Source organism: Canis lupus, chromosome 23 (assembly GCF_048164855.1).
Source record: "Canis lupus baileyi chromosome 23, mCanLup2.hap1, whole genome shotgun sequence".
Classification (NCBI taxonomy): domain Eukaryota; kingdom Metazoa; phylum Chordata; class Mammalia; order Carnivora; family Canidae; genus Canis; species Canis lupus.
This window is the reverse complement of record NC_132860.1, coordinates 14,166,750-14,187,131: the sequence shown is the minus strand read 5'-3', so window position 1 is coordinate 14,187,131 and position 20,382 is coordinate 14,166,750. Positions and strand designations below refer to the sequence as shown.

Below are 20,382 nucleotides of genomic sequence, written 5' to 3'. Positions count from 1 at the left end.
GAGTACCTGGATGATATATCCATTTGCCAGGGCTGCCATAACAAAGGTCCATAGATTGGGCTGCTTAGCCGTTAGAAATGTACTCTCTCACAGGTCTGGAGGCTAGAAGTCTATTCAAGGTGTTGGCGGCCTTGGTTCTTTCTGAGGGTGTGAGAATCTTGTTCCACGCCTCTTCTCTACCTTCCAGTAGTTTGCTGCCCATCTTTGGATGGCTTCACTGAGAGCTGCCTTCATCTTCACGTGGCAGTGGTTTTTTTCTGTGCATGCCTCTTCCATTGGTGTTCGCTTTATAGGGAAGCCTGCCATGTTGGCCTGGGGCCCATCCTACTCCACTATGACTTCACCTGAACTAAGTACATCGGCAACCACTCAGTTTCCAAATGACATCATATTCTGAGGTATTGGGGGTTAGGATTTCAATCTATCTTCTTGGGGGAACACAATTTGACTATCACAGATGGTCTCTGCTGAAGCTGGCTTCTAGAATTCCCCTTTCCTAAGCTTATCTATGGTTGACCATTCCCCTGCTGATCAATGTTTACTTGCTTCACGCCAGGGTTTCTGAACTTCTTGGCACTATTGACATTTTGGGCCAGATAATTCTTTGTTATTTGGAGACTGTCTTGTGCACTGTCACTAGATGCCAGTAGCACTCCACCCCCCTGAGTTGTTATAGTCGGACATGTCTCTGGACATTGTCCTCTTGGTGGAGGGAGGGGGAGCACAAATTCATCCCCTAGAGAACTACTGCTTTAGATCTGGCAGCATGTTGTAGTGAGCTCCAGCTGTGCCTTGGGGTCAGGGACCCACTCTGCTCCTGGAGACTTTGCATCTCTCTGCTCTCCTCCATGGTGTGTCTACTTCCACTTTCTGTCCCAGAAGGTGGTAACTTCTCAGGCAAGGTAGGCCCCTCCCAGGAGCTCCCAAAACCATTTTTTTTCTTTTGTTACTTGTGTTTTTGATGTCATCAGTGTATCTGGAACAGCATACCACATTAGCTCTTAGCAGAGAGTATTGAAATATCATTGCCTGATTCGTCCTGATGGGACTCTGCGCTCCCTGGTGGGGGCAGGCAGGGAATGGGGAGCAATCATACTGTATTAAATTTGTATTCTTTTTTTTTAAAGATTTTATTTATTTATCCATGAGAGACAGAGAGAGAGTGAGAGAGAGACAGAGAGAGAGAGAGAGAGAAAGGCAGAGACACAGGCAGAAGGAGAAGCAGGCTCCATGCCAGGAGCCCGACATGAGACTTGATCTTGGGTCTCCAGGATCATTCCCTGGGCTGAAGGTGGCACTAAACTGCTAAGCCACCGGGCTGCCCTGAATTTGTATTCTTAATAATCCCTAGTGGTTGTCCCCATTTTAGCAAAGTGCTTAAGGACATGGGCTCTCCAGTCAGGTACCTGGATTAAAATCCCTTCTCTGCCACTATCCCTGTGACCTTGAGCAAATTAGTTAGACTCCCCAGGCTTCAGAGACCTCATCTGTAAGGTGGGGACTATGGTAACCAACTAGCGTCATCCTGAGAATTAATGGAGTGGTGTATGTAAGCAGTTGGCACAGGCCCTTGCACTTAATAACCATGTTAGCTGGGTCATTATTATGACCTCAGTGCCTGGCACAGAGCAAATGCCCAATACGTGCTTCTTGACTCCGTGACTGACAAAGTTTCATTAAAGACAGCAACCCAGTCTCTGTGTAGAGTCACAGTCGTGGTGGGCCTGCTGGGGGTGTTGTCCCCTTTCACATAAGCTCTAGGGACTGTCCTTAACCCCTCATTTCTCCCATCTTGGAAGATCTTGTCACACCACTTACCCTGTGAGGGTCCTGCAGACATCATCTTCTGTTGCTCTTGCTTAATCGTCTCCTAAAAATCCCAAATCAGCAAATAATTGTTCCAGGAGGAAATACTGCCAGGCTTTGATACTTACTGCTGGTAATAAAACAGTGCCAGCATTTCTCACCAAGTCCCCAAACACACGCTCCATGTCCCAGGCCACTATTTTGTGACGTTTGTTAAGAAATATGTGTTCTTTACCACAGTTGCGAGCTTCTTCAAGTGCATTTCTCCTGATTTGCTTCCGTCTGTTTTGGGGGGATTCAGGCTGAGTCTACTGGACATGGAGCTTATGTCAATTTTTAATTTTTAATAATTCTCCCAAAGGTGTAGGCACATTCTGGTAGTGTGGATGCTGCCCATGGGATGGGACAAGGCATTTGAAAATCCAAGTTGAGTTAAAGAATTATCACTTTGAACACAGAACAAATATAAATAAACTTATTTTATCTCAAAATGTAGATTAAGGTTACTTACTTTCAATTCGGTTTTTCTTATTCTTTTGGGAAGTTCCAAAGTTCTTGTCCATCATTTTCCAAATGAGAAAAACTCAATGGCTGGTTTCTGGGAACTGCACTTACTGGGCCCTCGTTTTGTATAATAGATCTCAGCAACACGTCCTCCCATCTGTGTCCATGACAACCCGAAGGTGCTGAGCTGTTAGCCTCCACAGAAATCTGGGATGGGTTCTGGGGGCTCATCTGCGTGAGGTGGGCGAGGCATTCCAAGGGTGGGAAAGACCCAGAAGTTTGGAGAGCAGAGTCCTTGAAATCGAAGGGGATGGGTCAAAGCAGCAAATAGGAACCTATGCCTCTGGAGAGACGCTGCCCCAAAGCCCAGCAGGGGTGGGGAGGAGGCACAGAGAAATAGCAGTAGAAAAGGGAACAATGTCTAATTAGGAAAAAAAAAAAAAGAAGAAGAAGAAGAAGTAACATCAGAAAACAGTATGGTGGTTCCTGAAAAAAAAAAATTAGACATACAATTATCACTCGATCCAGCAATTCTACTTCTGGGCATACACCCCCAAAGGATGGAAAGCAGGGGTCTTCACAGGTATTTGCACCCCGGTGCTCACAGCAGTGTTACTCCCAAGAGCCGAAAGGAGGAAGCAAACCAAGTGGCCACTGATGGGCGACCGGATAAACAAAATGGGGCCTGGACATAGGATAGAGACCCAGTCACCTCACACAGGACGGAAACCCACGCGCACTACAACGTGGGTGAGCCTGGCTGACACTGCTAGTGACAAACGCGGTCACAAAGGGACACACACTGTACGGTTCCGCTGAGACCAGGTACTTAGCATAGTCGACCCTTAGAGACGGAGGTAGAGGGGGGCTGCCAGCCGCTGGGACCACGGGGAAGGTCATGTTCCAAGGGGCCACTTTCAATTTGACAAGATGCAAAGGGTCCTGGGGGTGGAGGGTGGTGAGGGCAGCACAGCGGTGTAACGTCCCTAGTGCCGCTGGGCTGCACCCGACAAATGGCTAACGGGGTCAATGTTTATGTCTATTTTTCTGCAATTGAAAGAGAAGCCAGCTCTGCCCAGCCCAGGGTGGATGCCTGGCTGGGGTCGTGGGTCACAGGCTGGGGTCCGGGGATTTCCCCAGCCGCTGCGGGCCTGGCTCTGGGCCCGGGGCCGCGTGCTCCCGCCCCTGCCTCGAGGGCAGGCAGCTTCCCCGGTGGCCCTTGCCCGGGTGGCTCCGCTGCCGTCCTTCCTCCCCGGTTCTCCCCGAGTCTGGTGTTGATCCCGCAGGACCGAGTGGGGGGCTTGGGGGAGCAGAGGAGAAACCAGCTGCTCGGGGAGCTTAGCCGGGGCCTGGGAGGCCGTGACGTCCAGGGCTGGCTGGGAAGTTCACACAGGGCAGGGGGGCCCGAGGCCTTCTTCGGCTACAGGTGCAGGTCAGTGGGCAAGTCCAGACGGTGCTCGCCGTGTCCCCATGCTGGTTTCCACGTTATTCCACAGCCCTTGCTGTGTGCCATGCTCAGTGCTATGCCACTGCACATATAGAATCTCATGCCACCCTCAGAATAACTACAAGCAGCGGCTGCAGTTAAGATCCTCATTCTGGAGAGGAGAAACCTGGCTCAGGGAGGTAAAGTAACCTGCCCAAGGTCACACAGCTGGGGATGAATGGAGTCAGGATCTGGGCCTCAGCCAGTCTGTTCTCCATCCCAGGTCTTCTCAGAAGCCCACCTGCAGCCTGTAGAGAAAGTGGAAGTTCCCAGAGGCATGTGGTGTGAGCCAGGCTGCTTTGAAGGGGACCCCTGTGTGGGGACAGTTACCCTGCCCAGGTTGATTAAATACATTACGAGAGACAAGGCAAGATCTTTGATCTACTTCAGGGAGCCAACTGTTTCCAAGCAGCCTCTCGTTCTCAGGACCGGCCTGACATGCAAGAGTTCCTTGTTTGTCACAGACCTGATCTCTTCGTTGAGCAGGTCCCTTCTGACCTGTGCTAGGAAGTGGGTTCAGCTTAAATCTAGTTGGTGGCTGATGTTTGCTCAAAAGTATACTCTTTTCTTAATTTTACCTGAACTGTGTATGTATGTGTGCTCGTGTGTATCTATGTGAGCAAGTGTGTGTGTGTGTGTGTGTGTGTGTGTGTAGCACTGGAATTGGGAAGGATGAGCAGACAGGTGAGCAGAGGTTGCAGGAGGTCTCAAGGCCCCTCACCTGTGGACAGGGTGGCAACCCTCCAGGTGTGTAGAAAGGAACTTGTTGCAGCAATCCTGTGAGCACAACGCATCTCCATCCTCCCCTCACAGGCCTTCCTCCCACCATCACCCATTCCTCAACTCTCAAGTTGGCTTCAGTGTCAGAGACAGACAACGTGATACAACAAAAGCAAGGGACTAGGAGTCAGAAGGCATGGATGTGGATCCCAGTTCGGAGGCGGAGTGACCTTGGAGAAGTGGCTTAATCTCTCTGAGCCGCAGTACTCTGAACTAGGTTCTGAAAGGGCAGCGTCTGGCATACAGTAGGGACTTAATAAGTGTTTGAGATATCAGATACAGTGTTTACAACCAGTTTATCGTAAGAAACTAACATTCACACAATATCCTGCAGCACCTGCCCATCATCCTGGGCTGAAAGAAGAGAAACCTGCTGGCTTGGGCTCGAGGACCTCTAGTGAGTAGAAAATCCAGGGATTGAGGCTTTTTAAAGCTTCAGAGAGAAGCCAAGGGTGGGCTCTGAAAGGCGGGACCACCTGCATTTCGATATTGCTCTAGAAATATAATTAATAGGCCACGTACCCACGCATCATTTCTTGGTCCAGACTCGGTGTTAGGCCTCCCGAGATATGGAAGTGAGGTCAGCTTTCTCTGTCAAAGGGCTCACAGTCCAGTGGGAGAGGGGAGGAAGAGAGGGCATTAACCTACAGTGTGATCAGAGCTCTAAGCAGAGAGCTTCCCTGATTCTTCTGGAATCGCCTTCTCAGACATGACCTGGGAGTTGGATGGCTCTGCATTTTCCAGACAGATAAGTGTCATTAAAAAACACTCCAGACAGGAAAGCTGTACAGAGGTACAGGAGCATACATACCTGAGAAATTTCCCTCAATTTCATGTGCCTGCAATACTGGGTGGAATGATCATGGTCGAGGGCTGAAAACAGCTAACGTTTATCGAGCGCTTACCTTGTGCTGGGTTGTGCAAAGGGCCCTTTGCATGCACCGTCTAATTGGATCTCCCTGGTGCTGTCATCACCCCATTTTACGGAGGCGAAAGTGGGAAGCTTAGAAAGGGGAGTGATGTGCCTGCAACCACACAGCTAGATGATGGAAGAGACCGAACTCAAACCTGGGTCAAATGAACTTCAACGTGTGAGCTCAAAAACGCAGGCTCAGCCTCCCTCCTGAAGAGCCTCGAATGTGGCGCTCTTGGGATGCCAGGACAGAGGATACCAACGTCCATCGTCATGTGGGTGTGATCCGTGGCTCCCGGGCCACAGGGCTCAGGTAGTTGAGACTGGCCTGAGGACAACAGTTCCAAGGCACATTTGCCTCCGTGCAGCAGTGCTGGGAGGCCCCCTACTGGTTGCACAGGCGCAGTGCCTTGGAGCCTTGCTTCTGCGAGCCCTGGGAACAACGGCAGGAAGGCATGCAGAAAATTTGAGCTTGTTGTTGCCCTTGTAGCACCTTCACCTTAGGATTCAGGATGAGTCTGCTGGGACGAGGGCTCATCCATGGAACAGACCCCATGCTGGGCTTAGATGTCCCCTCTCCCCCTCGTTCAATGTCTTTGACTCGATCTTGTGCTCTTTCCCTGTAGGGTGAATTCCATCTCAGAAGATTCCTGGGCTTCTCCTGAAAATAGTTTCTCAGTAGACATACCTCCTCATACCTAGCTCCTAGGTTTGACTCCTTGAGCTCCGAGAATGGCCACAGCGTGGTCTCAAGCCAGGCCCTTCCAGCTCTGTTTGTCTTTGTGTCCGGGTATGCCTTCTGAGAAATGGGTTCATTTCTCACATTGAGTGCATTTGCCATCAGCTTCATTCTGAAGACTGATTCGATTTACTGTATGAATCATCTTGATTTATTTATTGTGTGAATCATCTTAAGGCCCTGCATTCTCAACAGGGACGTATCAGGTGAAAGTTGGTTCTTCGTCATATAGAAAGCACAGACATACACATAAACAGATACACAGTACAACCGTGGCAATAAAATTTCACTGGAGGGTCAAAATGATTATTTTTTCCCCCTCACTGGAGGGGAAAAAATGCCTGCAAGGCTACCTGGAGGCAATAAGGGAAAAAGTTAGAGAAACACTCTTAAGATAGGGGGGTCTAAAGATAAAAGGAATATTTATATCTATTACAAATACACTTTCTATGTGATTATCTATCTGTCCATGCTTTTAAATACATTTCCATGTAACAAACACTAATAAAACAAAACCAATGTTGAAGACTCTGGTAAAGACTGTTTCAGGATGTGCCTATAGATGTCAAACACATCGAGGAAGCTTCTTATGTAGGCTATACTATATTTGGGGTAATTCCTATATTTGGAACTCCATCTCCTTTTTTTAATGAAAACAGAAATTCCCCAAATGGTTTTATTGGCACTGGTTACCATCATGGAATTAGGGCTGAAAGCCCTTTCGACATCTGCGATCAATTAGCTTTTGATTATTGGCTAATTAAATGCATTTAAAATATATCCAAGAGACAGATATAACAGTTAAGTATAATAATTAAACTAATATTATGATTGAACATATTTTAATCTCTCATCAGTCCAGGGAGCTCATAGAAGGAATATTTATTATTTATTTTATATGTACAATTTTTTATAAAGAGTTTTCATGTGAGCTCCATTTGCTGGTTGTGTACCTCATCTGACACTCCCAAGAGCCCTGTGAAGTAGGGATTATTATTATTTTACCACTTTATTTTAGAGATTAGGAAAACGAGGCTCGGTCTGTTTAAATAATTTCTTTAAGAGAATTAGCTGCCGATGGTGTGTATGAGCCAACTCAGGCTGCCATAATAAAATACCATAGACTGGGTGGTGTAGGGAGAAAGAATTCTTTTTCCTACTGCCCTCTTAAGTTCTTTGACTGGGACCTTGTAAATTGGGCTGACAAAAGGCAGATCCACAAGAGAAAAACAGATTTATTAGCATGTGCCTCACCCTTACACATGGAAACACTCAGACATGAGTAACTCAAAGGGCTCATTAGAATTGGGGCTTATATAGCATCTTAACAGAAGAACAACATTATTAGAATGTGTCAAGACCAAGGAAGAGGACCTTGAGTCTCTAGGAGCAGCAAACTAGTGGTAGATGAAGCCGGGTTAGTAAAGTTTGTCATATAGATTCCTCTCCATTGCCAGACGGTTAAAGTTGTCTCCAGTGATTGACTTTTGTTTTTACTGGTAGAGAGGAGAGGAGATTTATATCCTATTTTTAGGCAGAGAAAGCTTTTCTTGTATCTACTTCTCAATTGCCTTCAGCTCTAAACAATCCCATGGCTAAGTGGCATATTTGGGGGTGGCATATTCTGTTCCCCTTCAATGGTTTGAACAACAGGAATTTCTTTTCTCAGTTCTGGAGGCTAGAATTTCAAGAGCAAGGTGCCAAGAGGGCTGGTGTCTGGTGAGGCCTCTCATCCTGGTTTACAGATGGCCACCTTCTTGATGTGTCCTCATACGGACTTTCTTTTATGCGTGTGAAGGAAGAGAAAAGCATTTCTGGCATCTCTTCCTCTCTTTATAAGCTCAACAGCCTCTCAGTTAGGGTCCCACCATTATGACCTCATTTAAGCTTAATTACCTTATGAAATTCCTTTCTCCAAATAGAGTCACATTGGGCGTTAGGTGTCAACACAGAATTTGGTGGGGTGGATCACAATTTGATCAAAAATGTGCTGGCATTGGGGTTGGATTCCTCTTCTCTGACTCCCACACATGTGTCTCTTGGCCCCAACACGCGATCTCTCTAAGAGCCAGAATCTGTGCCCTGAGCCAGCACCAGACCATGGCAGCAAGCCTTGAGCAAGGAAGCAACTGCTGACCAGGCTGAGCACTAGAGGTGGGAGGAAGGCCTGCATCCTTGGCATCAGGGAGAGAAAGTGCAGGCAGAGACACACGCTTCCCCTCACTGTGGTCATTGCCCGTCATTCAGGTATTTGTTGTCCCTTGCCTTGACTATTGGAAGAGTTCCCTGCTTACCTCTCAGCCTCCAGCCTTGGCTCACTCTATTCCACCCCATCACAGATAAGAGTCCTTTTCCTAAAATGCACTTCCTTACTGTGCTTAAAACTGCTCAGTGTTGGGGTGCCTGGCTGGCTCAGATGGCAGAGCAGCATGCAACTCTCCATCTTGGGGTTGTGCGTTTGAGCCCCACATTAGGTACGGAGATTACTTAAAATCTTTTTTTAAAAAGTGCAGTGTTTCTCCATATCTAGACAAAGTCTGATTCCTTAACTCTGCATTTCAGAGCCATCATGACCTTGGCCAGAACCGTGTCTCTGACATCATCTCCTGCCACAGCTCTCCTCATATTGAATATTCCAGCTACACGGAACTTCCTTCTGTTCTCTCCAATACACTGTTTGAGAAAATGCCTATTCTTACTTCAAAATTCAGCTCAGAGAGCATCTCTTCTAGGAATCTTCCCCAGAAATCTTTCCTAAAGAAACCTGGCCATGCTTTTCTCCCTGAAGTGTGATACTTTGGTTATAAACAGCAATTACCTTCTATGGGAATTATCTCCATTTTTACCCCCCTTAATGGAATGTGGGCCTCACATAGAACAGGGTCCAGTGAGTACTTGCAGAGCAAACAAGTGTTTCTGGTGGTAGGCCCCTCACCCCAGTGGATCTCTTCCAACCTTCTTCCTTCCCCAGCAACCAAGAAAGTCAGCCTGTTCTCATGTGGGCCTGCAGCCCTGGATATTCTCTGATGGACAATCTCAAGGAACAAACTGACCTTTACGGATTTTCTGCAGTTATAGAAAATCTCACCAGGAAAATGAGATTTCTCTTTACTCTTAGTAACCAGCACTTCATCCCCCCCTCTATTTGGAAAAATTTCTATTATGCCCAATATGGCAGCCCAACTCCATGTCACTACTGGAAGGAACTCTGCGGGTCTCTGAGGCTCATAAGAAGTCAGTTCTTTAAGCTTTCCTACAGCAAGCCAAGGCCCCTAGAAGGTCAAACACCAAGCCCTGGCAAAATCCCTTCAGTCATAGTCCAGACTTGGCTCTTACCTTACCACCTGCAGCCAACTTTCTCTTGAACTAATTGGTTGGCCAACTGTTAGGCCTTTTTTTCACTGACCAGCTGTTTAACTCGGTGGTCGATCGCTTCCTTTTCTGCTTGAGATATACGGAATCTTCCACAGAAGACTTTTCTGTCTGACTCAGGTTCTACCCTTCATTCTCTTTTTCTTCTGGAGCGCAACCACCTTCGGTATCAAGCCAAGGAGAGAAAGAACTCGAGTAACCTCAAAACTCTACTGCTTATTATAAAAGGGAAGAAATGTCGTCTGTAGCAAAATTGTCTTATCTTTAGTCAAACACACATATAATCCTGAAGACGATTAGGATGGCTCTTCATTTTATGATTAAGATCTATTCCAGCCTATACAGAGTCCACAGGGGGTGAAGGTTCATGCATGGCTTCTCAATCCTGTCTAACTCTCTCCAATCATTTTTTCATTAGCACGATGCCTTTATAAGACTCTCAGAATGCTCCATATGCTCATCCCTGTAGTAATAAAGAAAAACATTGTTGAACTTCTTTTCTTGTTCTCTTTTCTATACTCACCTCCACATTTTATATCCTGATTTTATTCACTTACTATCACACCACCTTTCTCACGTTTTTTTACATGATCATCACAATTGTCTTAACAATATTTCACCAAGTGCATATAAATACATTTTAAACTCTTCTCATTTTGTTTACTAGTTATATAATGTTATTTTCCACTTTTAGGTGTAGCAGTTTGATGGATATCTTCACAAATACACATTTTATTTTTTTAAAGATTTTATTTGTTTATTCATGAGAGACATACAGAGAGAGGCAGGCAGAGACACAGGCAGAGGGAGAAGCAGGCCCCACTCAGGGAGCCCGACGCGGGACTTGATCCTGGGTCTCCAGGATCACACTCTGAGCTGAAGGCGGCGCTAAACTGCTGAGCCACCCGGGCTGCCCATAAATACACATTTAAAAAAATTCTTTCAACTTACTTCCTTGAGATTAATTTTCAGTAATGGAATGGCTGGGTTAAACTGGATGAATATCACTATGACTCTTTTAAGCTGTTATTCTTTTGCTTTATGTACATTGTGACATTTTTGTCAAGTTATTTTAGAGCAAGATCACCTACACTGAGCGCTGTGATTTTTCAATTTATCTTTCCTAATTAAATAAATATAAAATATTATTTTCAGTTCCATATCAATTTCTATTTAAGTCACGGCCAGCGCCTTTAAAGTACAACTTCTTAGTAAGGCATGGATGGTCAACTCAGACTTTTTAAGCACCACTAACTAAATTACTATTTCCAGGTCCTTAAAATCCTGTTCATTTCAACTTTGGTGCAAGACTTCATTGACATCTGGAAATGTGACTTCCTGCACCTGCTTCATGGGTGCCCTTCCCTGGCTCCCCTCACCTTCTTCCCATCCTTGCCTACACTGTCTACACAGGTCAGCGTCTCTCTAAATTGTGCATGTGTTCTGCTGTGTGAGTTAAGTCTAACGGCATTTCTTTCTCTAGAAACATGTTTTGACTCTTTGTTCCAAATGCTCAGGACTACTGTTCTATTCCAACAGTGCTGTCAGAGCCCAAAATAGTTTGGAAAGTTTTCTTTGGAAATTGTTCTCAAAGCCATTGGCATGTTCTTTTGAATATCTTTATTAGTGGCAGAACTTGGTATTTTAAAGGTAGATTTTTAAATTTGTTTTGGAAGGAAATTAGTATCTTTTACATAACTTTCCATATCAGCCGGATCCTGTCAGAAGCCAGAACCACGCCATTATTTCAGCAGAGAGATATAAAGAAACTATTTCCCAGATAGAGGAGAGATGGGCAGGCAAAAAGGGGGACACTGAGGTATCAAAAAGACAGTAACTGCAGGAAGCAGCTGTCTCCCTTGGAGATGAGAGAACAGAGGGAAAATGGGATTACTGAAACTTAGAAATTTCCAGAAGGAGTCTGCAGAGCTGGGACTCAGCCCTCTATGGAGGGGGCACACTCCAACGGAACTCATGCTTGGAGCTTGGAGTCTGGAGACGAGGCTCTTTGGAGCTGGGATTCCAACCCCGCAGGAATAGGTGCCAGTGGCTGGGGCTCTATTTCAGAGAGGGCTCAGGGTGCTTGGTTGTGGGTGCGGAACAACCACAAACTAGAGCCACCTGCACTGCTGGAACCAGAAGTGTGGCTGGGGCAACGCCCATAGGAACAGGAAGCAAACAGAGGAGAAAGTCTCTGTCTTTTTCCAACCCTCACACTCCCCGAGGAGCCAGCCCATGGTTTGCAGAGGCTTCGCCCCAGCTTCAGAAGTAGACTGGGGGAGGGGAAGAATGGGGCCGAGAACAGTGGCTCAAAGACCAGCGACCCACCAGGTACTAGTATCGTAAGTATTGTCAGATGTGGGACCTCCTTTAGTTCTTGTGACACTCTTGTTTTCGAGGAATTCCTGCCCATGTGTGGATGAGGACATGGAGGCTAGCATGAGAACACACACTTCTCATTTTGTATTCACTGCTGGGTCCACTACATCTCTTTTTTTAAAGATTTTATTTATTTTTTAGAGAGAGAAAGAGAGAATGTGTGTGTGCATGCACACGCACAAGCATGAGTGGAGAGGGAGGGCCAGGGAGAAGCAGACTCCCCACTGAGCAGGGAGCCTGATGCGGGGCTCCATCCTAGGACCCCAGGATCATGACCTGAGACGAAGGCAGATGTTCAACCAACTGAGCCACCCGGGCATCCTGTCCCACTCCCTCTGCCTAAGGTAAGCTTTCTTTGGGATGAAAAAGGGGCTATGATGGGGGAGATTGGAGGACAGAAGGGAAGGAGCGAGGGGAATGGCTTAAGGCTGTGTCACATGTCATATGATTCTTCCCTGTGATCCATGTTCTACATCTTTAGAAATTTCTGCCCAACTCATGAAACATTTTGGAGTAAGTGGGTTTTGCATGGAAACTGTGGACAGTATGAACTTCGCACTGTGAGAGACTCCCCGAGGAACAAGGACAGCATCTTCAGATACAGCACAGGACTTAGCAGATATCCTCCTGGCAGCAGAAAGCCCGGGAAGGTTTTATAACTTCACTAGGCTGTGTAATTAGTCTGTATCTTAAGACTTGGGAGTCTCTAACTGACATTTCCATTATACCCATTTTATTTATTTATTTTTAAATTGTATTTATTTATTCATGAGAGACACACACACAGAGAGAGAGAGAGAGAGAGAGAGACAGAGAAAGAGAGAGAAAGAGGCTGAGACACAAGCAGAGGGAGAAGCAGGATCCGTGCAGGGAGCCCGACGTGGGACTCGATCCCGGGTCTCCAGGATCACGCCCTGGGCCAAAGGCGGCACTAAACCGCTGAGCCACCCGGGCTGCCCCATTATACCCATTTTAAAGGCAGAGAATTTGAGGCTGAGAAAGGTTAGGTAACATGACCAAGATCACATAGCTATTAAATTGTAAAATCTGGATTTGAACTCGGTTCTGATTCCCAAGATACTTCCTCTCTGAAATGGAGTGGGCAAAAGAAGCCACATGGGACTATTATCTGCCATTTCTTCAACATAGAGTACATACCTGATAATATGCAAAGTGCTTATTTTGTTAAATCCTCATAATTTCATGAGGTAGATACTCTTATGCTGATTTTACAGATACAGAAACAGAGGCTGAACAGGCTCAATAATATGCTCTATTCGCAGCCAGCAGTAAGTGGAGTTGGAACCCTCAAGTCCACTGGACTCCAAAGTTTGGGCTCCCAACCAGTGCTCATTAGACTCTAAAGTGCCTGAGAACCATCTGGGGGTCATGTTAAATGCAGATTCCTATTCAGTAGCTCTGGGGAGGGGCCCAAAACGATGCATTTCTAATAAGCTTCCTAGCGATGTGGATGCTATTGGTTCATGAACTTCACCTTGATAAGCGAGGCTCCCAGCAATGACATCATACTGCTTCCCCATCCTGCCAAAACCACCTTACCGTTTTCACTGGTTGGCCCACCACCAAGACCCCAGGAGGCCTCTTGCTCCAACTCAGTTGTGATATGACACACGCAGCTCGTCCTTCTTTCCTTTTCCTTCCTCTGAAATTTCTCATAGTAAAGTAAGTAACCAAACAAATCCATCATCTGGCAGGTCATTAAGGAAAACATGATTTTTGCCCCCATGTGATTCCATTCAATTAATGAAGCTGTCATTAAAGTCCATGAATGTGTCAAGAAAATTAGTTTCAGGTGTTAGATTGTTTTGGTTCTAGAATAATTTCTATAGTTTTAATGAGGAATATTTGAAATATCATCACCCTTTTCCCCATCAGGGGTTTACAGCTCAGGAAACCTAAGAAGTCTGCCATATTGGGGGTCAGCGGGATGTTTACAGGAAGCAATTCGCAACAGCTCATTGTTGTCTCCTTCTATTACCCTGAGATCTGCTCATTGAGAATGTTTTCAGAACCTTAGCATTTCTTTGGGGATAGAGAAGCAAATGTAGCTTATGAAAAGCGCTGACAACTTCGTAAAGGGACCCAGAGGAGGCTAGCCAAGGATCTCCCACTGATGTTGTCTGCCCAGAAAATGGAAAGCCTTCAGAAAGATTCATTTCCCCTCTCTAATATAGAATATTTATAATGTAAACTCTGTTTTTTTAAAAAAAACAATAGTTTATTCCAAGAGGTATGTGAGGTGGGTTGACATTTAAAAATAATGGACATGTTTTCCCCTTGCAATCCCACATTTTCTAACATATTTGAAATTAAACCTCAACATTTTCAGCAATTAGCGTTGGGTTGTAGCAAAAAGAATGATAATGAAAAGTGTATATGTATATACACACACATATGATCATATGATGTTTTTGGCTTTGGAGCTTTAAGGCTGAGTCTGGACTTCAGCAAAAATAAGGTAAATTTGCTTCCCCCTCAGCCCAGGGAGCTAAGTTAGGAGTCGGTGGGCTGGAGTATAAAAGATGCAATCAGGAAGGAGACAGTTAATTGCTGGTGGGGGTGTCTGAGAAGAGGACTTGTCTTGTTCCCAGATCCACGGATCCACGGGCTGACATCCTAGGATAGCACAGGGAAATAGGAGAAACTAAGATAATGGTCCTGCTGGCATTCAGTGTATTCCTTCCTCTGAGAGGCTTCTGGGCACTTCTATATCACATTCTATTTTCCATATTTTGGTGTCAGTAGTTCAGTTTTTTTTTTAAGATTTTATTTATTTATTCATGAGAGACACAGAGATAGAGGCAGAGACACAGGCAGAGGGGGAAGCAGGCTCCCTGCCTCCTCAGCAGGCTCAACTGCTGAGCCACCCAGGCAAATCTCTGTAGTTCAGTTTTTAAAGTCATTTTTAGGGGATCCCTGGGTGGCTCAGCGGTTTGGTGCCTGCCTTTGGCCCAGGACGCGATCCTGGAGTCCCGGGATGGAGTCCCGCGTTGGGCTCCCTGCATGGAGCCTGCTTCTCCCACCTCCTGTGTCTCTGCCTCTCTTTCTCTATGTCTATCATAAATAAATAAATATTTTTAAAAATAATAATAAAGTCATTTTTAGTGTTGAATAACCCATCATGGTATGAATATGCCATAATATGTTTGTCCATTCACTTGTTGATGGACCTTTGGGTTATTTCCACTTTTTTGCTAATATGCATAAAACTGATATGAATATTTGTATACAGCTCTTTTTAAAGTACCTTTTCCATTTTAGAATAGTTTTAGATTTATAGAAAAGTTGCACCAGTAATACAAGAGTTCCTATATTTCGACATTCTGTTTCTCCTATTATTAACTACTTGTATTACAATCACACACTTGTCACATTTAATGAATCAATATTGTCATATCATTATCAACCAAAGTTCAACCTTTATTTAGATTTCCTTCATTTTTGCCTAGAGTCCTTTTACTGTTCAGCATCCCATTCGGGATACCATGTCCGTTAAGTCATCATGTCTCCTCAGGCTCCTCCTCACTGTGACAGTTTCTGAGACTTAACCTGGTTCTTTATGAATAACAGTTTTGAGGAGCACTGGTCAGACATTTTGTGAAATGTATCTCCATTAGGATGTGTCTGATATTTGTCTCCTGATTAGACTAGGGTTAGGGGTTTGGGAAAGGAATTTCCTAGAGATAAAGTGCTGTTCTCAAAACATATCTAATATACATACTACCAACATGTGTTAGATTTTTCAATATGTTTCCTGCATCTTTCAAGATTATCATAATTTTCCACATATATTTTGTTAATGTGGCAGCTTACATTAATTGAAGTTCAAATGTTGGATCAATCTTGAATTCCTGGGACAAACTCCACTTAGTCATGATGTATTGTTCCTGGATACAATTTACTAATATTTAGTTGAAGATTTTGTGTCTGTGTTTATGAGTTATATGGTCTTGTTTTTTCTTACAGTATCTTTGTTGGTTTTGTATCAGAGCAATGCTGTCCACAGAAAATAAGTTGAAAAGGGTTTTCTTCTATTTTCTGGAAGAATTTGTGTGAAGTTGATATCACATCTTCCTGAACATTTGGTAGGATTCACTAGTGAAGGTTCCAAGCTTAGATTTTTCCGTGTTAGAAGCCTTTTAAATACAGATTCTACTTCATTAATATATATATATTATATGATATATTATATATATATTATATATATGATCATTCGGTTCTTTTTCTTCATGAGTCAGTTTTTAGTATGCTGTGTTTTATAAGTAGTTTGTCCAATTCATCTAAACTACCAAGTTTATTGGCATAAATGTGTTCATAATATTTCCTTATTATATTTTGAATGTCAGTAAGCTCTCTACCAATATCCCCACCTCCAACATTTTGTGTTGGCAATTTGAATTCTTTCTCTTTCTCTTTCTTTCTTGCCAGAGGTTGATCAGTGTTGACAATTTTTTAAAGAATCAGCTTTTGGCTTTGTTAATTTTTCCTAAGGTTTTTTTCTCTATTTCATTTATTTCTGCTTTCATTTTTTATTATTTCTTCCCTTTTTCCTTTGGGTTTATTTTTTTCCCCTCACTTCTAAGCACTGTTTTTGCTGCATCCTACACATATCAATATTTGTGTTTCCATTATTATTCATTTGAAACAAGTTCCCAATTTCTCTTATGATTTCTTCTTTGACCAATTGATTATTTACAAATTCACAAATTTGTTGTTTAATTTCTAAATATTTAGGGGGATTTTCTAGATATTTTACTGTTGATGATTTCTACTTGATTTGTTTTCTGTTGTGGCCAGAGCCCATATGCTGTAAGATTACAATCTCTTAAAGTTATTGCAAATTATCTAATGTTTTTGACATGTGACTTTGCCATTTCTCCTGCAAAAGGAGTAGAATATATTATTCCACCCTTTGGCTTTCAAGTTGACTATGTGACTTGCTTTAGACAATGTAACAAGGTGGAAGTAATGGCATGCTAGTTCCAAGCCTAGGCACAAGAGGCCATGTGTATTTCCCATTGTCTATGGGAGGTTTTGCTGTCTCTATGTAAGGAACATGGCAGGGGGGCACCTGGGTGGCTCAGTGGTTGAGCATCTGCCTTTGGCTCAGGTCGTGATCCTGGGGTCCTGGAATCTAGTCCAGCATCAGGCTCACCACAGGGAACCTGCTTCTCCCTCTGCCTATGTCTCTGCCTCTCTCTCTCTCTCTCTCTCTCTCAGTGTCTCTCATGAATAAATAAATAAAATCTTGGAAAAAAAAAAAGAGAGAACATGCTAGGGCTCACCGGCTGGCTCAGGAGGAGAATGAGAGACACAGGGAATAGAGAGAGCCTGGTCTTAATCAGCCTAAGAAGTCAACCTCCAGATCTATGATCAAAAATAAATAATTGTCATTTTAAGCCACTGAGAGTTTTGAATGATTTGTTATATAAAAAGAGCGAACTGATGTAGCCATTCTCCATGACAGGTGATTAAATGGATGCTCAAGGCCTAGCCAGCTGGTCTGTATCCATTCCCATAGGCTTCCCTACTCATTTGGGCTAAAGCACTAACAGGCCTATGTTCCCTTCCCTCTAGCTGCAGCCATTACTAATCTTCCCTTGGAACAATGACAGTGCACATCAATTAGGGCATCACCCTGATGAGCTTGCTCATGGGGTTGTTCTGACACAATCCCTATTGCAAAAGCTCAGGCATCCTAGGTGCCCATCTGGCCAGAAGGGCAGCATGAATGGGGTGGTGGTGCAGAACCTGACCAATCTCAATTTTCTCCAGCAGCCAGGGGAATGTAAAATAGAAGGCACAGTGAAAAACATCTACTGGTCTGCAGCACCTTTATATTGGCTCCCAACATTCAGCCATGCTTTTGAACTCTGCTAACTTCAGGATGTCATTCTCTCCCTATGTTAAAACTTGACTGCCTTCAATCTGGTGAGGATTTTGGGACTGGCCCTGCATTTGGTCCGTTTCCCTATACTTATTCTGCATCTCCAGTTTGGTAGAGAGAAAGGGGGCCAGCAGCACCTGGTAGTTTTCCACCTTGCCTAGAATTGGAAGCTCCAATTTTTCCTGTGTTTCTGCTAGTGTGCATGCATTTATGTGTGCTATGTACAAATGTTTGCATGTCTATGTAGACACAGGTATTCGGTCTCTTGATAGATGGATATATACATATACATACATAACTGCATGAATGTATACAATAGGTATGTATACATATATGTGTCACATATATATATTCCACTAATATTTATTCATGCTATATTTACTAGTCTGCTATTGTTTTTCACCTGTGTTAAATCCGGAAGAGGTGGGCTGGCTCACTCTTTGTGGGGCCCGAGGCAAGAGTAAAAATGAAGGCTTACTTACCAGTGTCTGAATATTTAAAAGCTATAAAACAAGCTGACAAATTGTTAAACAGAATATGTTCTATCTTCCTACCTTGACAATTATATCTTCACAATAACCCAGGAGAGCTATGTTCAAATTTAGAACTCCGAGTTCTGTATCAGAAGTAGTTGTATGGAAAAAGTTATTCCCTGACCCATGGCCTGCTCCCCTTATCTTTCCACCCCAGGCTAGGGTACAGACAGGGTCACGCACTCAGGCATCATTTACCCCCTTGTAAAGAGCCACCCCTTGGCTGCACTTGAGGTATAGGCATGGGCTTTTTCTGTTTTTTAAGATTTTATTTATTTATTTATTCATGAGAGACACACAGAGAGAGGCAGAGACTTAGGCAGAGGGAGTAGCAGGCTCCATGCACGGAGCCTGATGTGGGACCCAATCCCGGGACTCCAGGATCACACCCTGGTCTGAAGGCAGATGCTAAACCACTGAGCCACCCAGGGATCCCCAGGCATGGGCATTCTAACAGCACAGACCACCCTTGGGAAAATGGACAGGGGAAGAAGCCTGTGTAGGCCCGTTAAGTGGCTTTAGGGACATTTCATCCCAGGGTCTGAGACACCCAGATGGTCATCCATAAGAAGTAAGGACAAGACTCCAAGAAGGTACATCTTATTGGCCCTACAAACATTGCAACTGGTGGGGAAAAACATAGCTGGCAGAGGACAATAAATATACATCATAACAATACTATAATGCTAATAGTGCTTCACTGAGGTATAAATCCTCCTTGAACATGTATTATTATTTTAATATACGAGCTGCAAATATTTTCTTTAGAATTTTTGCTTATTTATTTTTAATCAAGATCGACTTTCTTTGGTATGTTATTTATTAAGTTTTGGTATTAAGCTTATGCTAGACTTATAAAGTGATTTGGGAAACTTTCCACTTATATATTCTAAAACAGTTTCAGTATTTTAGGTTGGATGATATGTTCCTTGATGGTTAGGTTAGTTAGATCTTGCCTGTAAAACAAGCAGGGTCTAATGTTCTTATTTATTTTTACTTTTTAAAATGGTGGATTTATGAGGAAACTTGCTAGTGTATTGCGTGGTTGTTAATGTGTTCAGATAGTCTACTTTTTCTTGAATCAATTTTTGGTAATTTCTGTTGTGCTGGAAAAATCAGCCACTTCATCTCGATTTGAAAATTTATTGGCAATATTTTGTATAATATTTTATAATGATTTTTACTATTTTTTGCAACTATGGTTTTATCTTCTTTCTCATTCCTGATGTATTTATTTGTCTTGCACTTTTTCTTAGTCAAACTTCTTAGAGTATTGGGCTTATCTATCATTTCTGCTGGCATTTCTTTTGTGATTCATTATTTTCAGCATTTTATCTTTATTAATTCCCTCATATTTCTTTTACTTTGTTTTGTTCTAATCTTCTAAATTGAATGCTTAGCTCATTTCTGTTCAAATTTTCAAATGCAAATCCCAAGGAAAGAGCAGGTGCAGAATTGTGAATAGGTAATGAAGTCAAGGGTCAGAAGGAGGACAGGACATGAGATGGAGGGGGGAGAGCCCCATGAGGAGAAGTTAATGACAAATAGCATAGAATGTGTGAGGCTTGGTTGTCAGGGTGACGTGTTATAAAACACTGCCATCAGGACACCCTGCCTCCGCAGGCTCTGCATCCAACTCCTGTCTCCATTTTGGCCATGAGCACATCATGAAGAGCTTGCCAAATCCAGAGCCACAATGTCTACTGCATTTTTGATCCAAGACTTTTTAGTTTCCGAGCTCAATAAGTGAAAAAGAAATGCCAATAGGGACAAACAGGGGTACCAAATTTTATTTTGTCATGGAAGCATATTAAATATACATATACAACCACTTGTTATTAGTACAGTGATTGCAACCAGATTGAGGATATTTTGACATAAGTACTTAGCTCAAAATCACAGAATAGCATTTTTATTCAATTTGCAATGTGGTTCTTCACAGAATTCCAGCCCTAGCATCTC

The 20,382-nt window shown here is 43.8% G+C and overlaps 2 long non-coding RNA genes across 2 annotated transcripts in view; one reads left to right on the top strand and one right to left on the bottom strand.

Moving 5' to 3' along the window:
- Positions 1 to 7,115: 7,115 nt before the first annotated feature.
- Positions 7,116 to 20,382, bottom strand: part of LOC140614758 (uncharacterized) — a 21,672-nt gene continuing 8,405 nt past the window's right edge. The window contains exons 3-4 of the long non-coding RNA XR_012015543.1: positions 13,540 to 13,687; positions 7,116 to 10,063 (exon numbers count right to left, since the gene is read on the bottom strand). This is a non-coding gene — a long non-coding RNA (uncharacterized lncRNA). The remainder of the gene's footprint in view (positions 10,064 to 13,539; positions 13,688 to 20,382) is intronic.
- The window catches only part of LOC140614759 (uncharacterized), a 25,870-nt gene continuing 16,366 nt past the window's right edge, over positions 10,879 to 20,382 (top strand). The window contains exons 1-2 of the long non-coding RNA XR_012015544.1: positions 10,879 to 11,013; positions 12,239 to 12,323. This is a non-coding gene — a long non-coding RNA (uncharacterized lncRNA). The remainder of the gene's footprint in view (positions 11,014 to 12,238; positions 12,324 to 20,382) is intronic.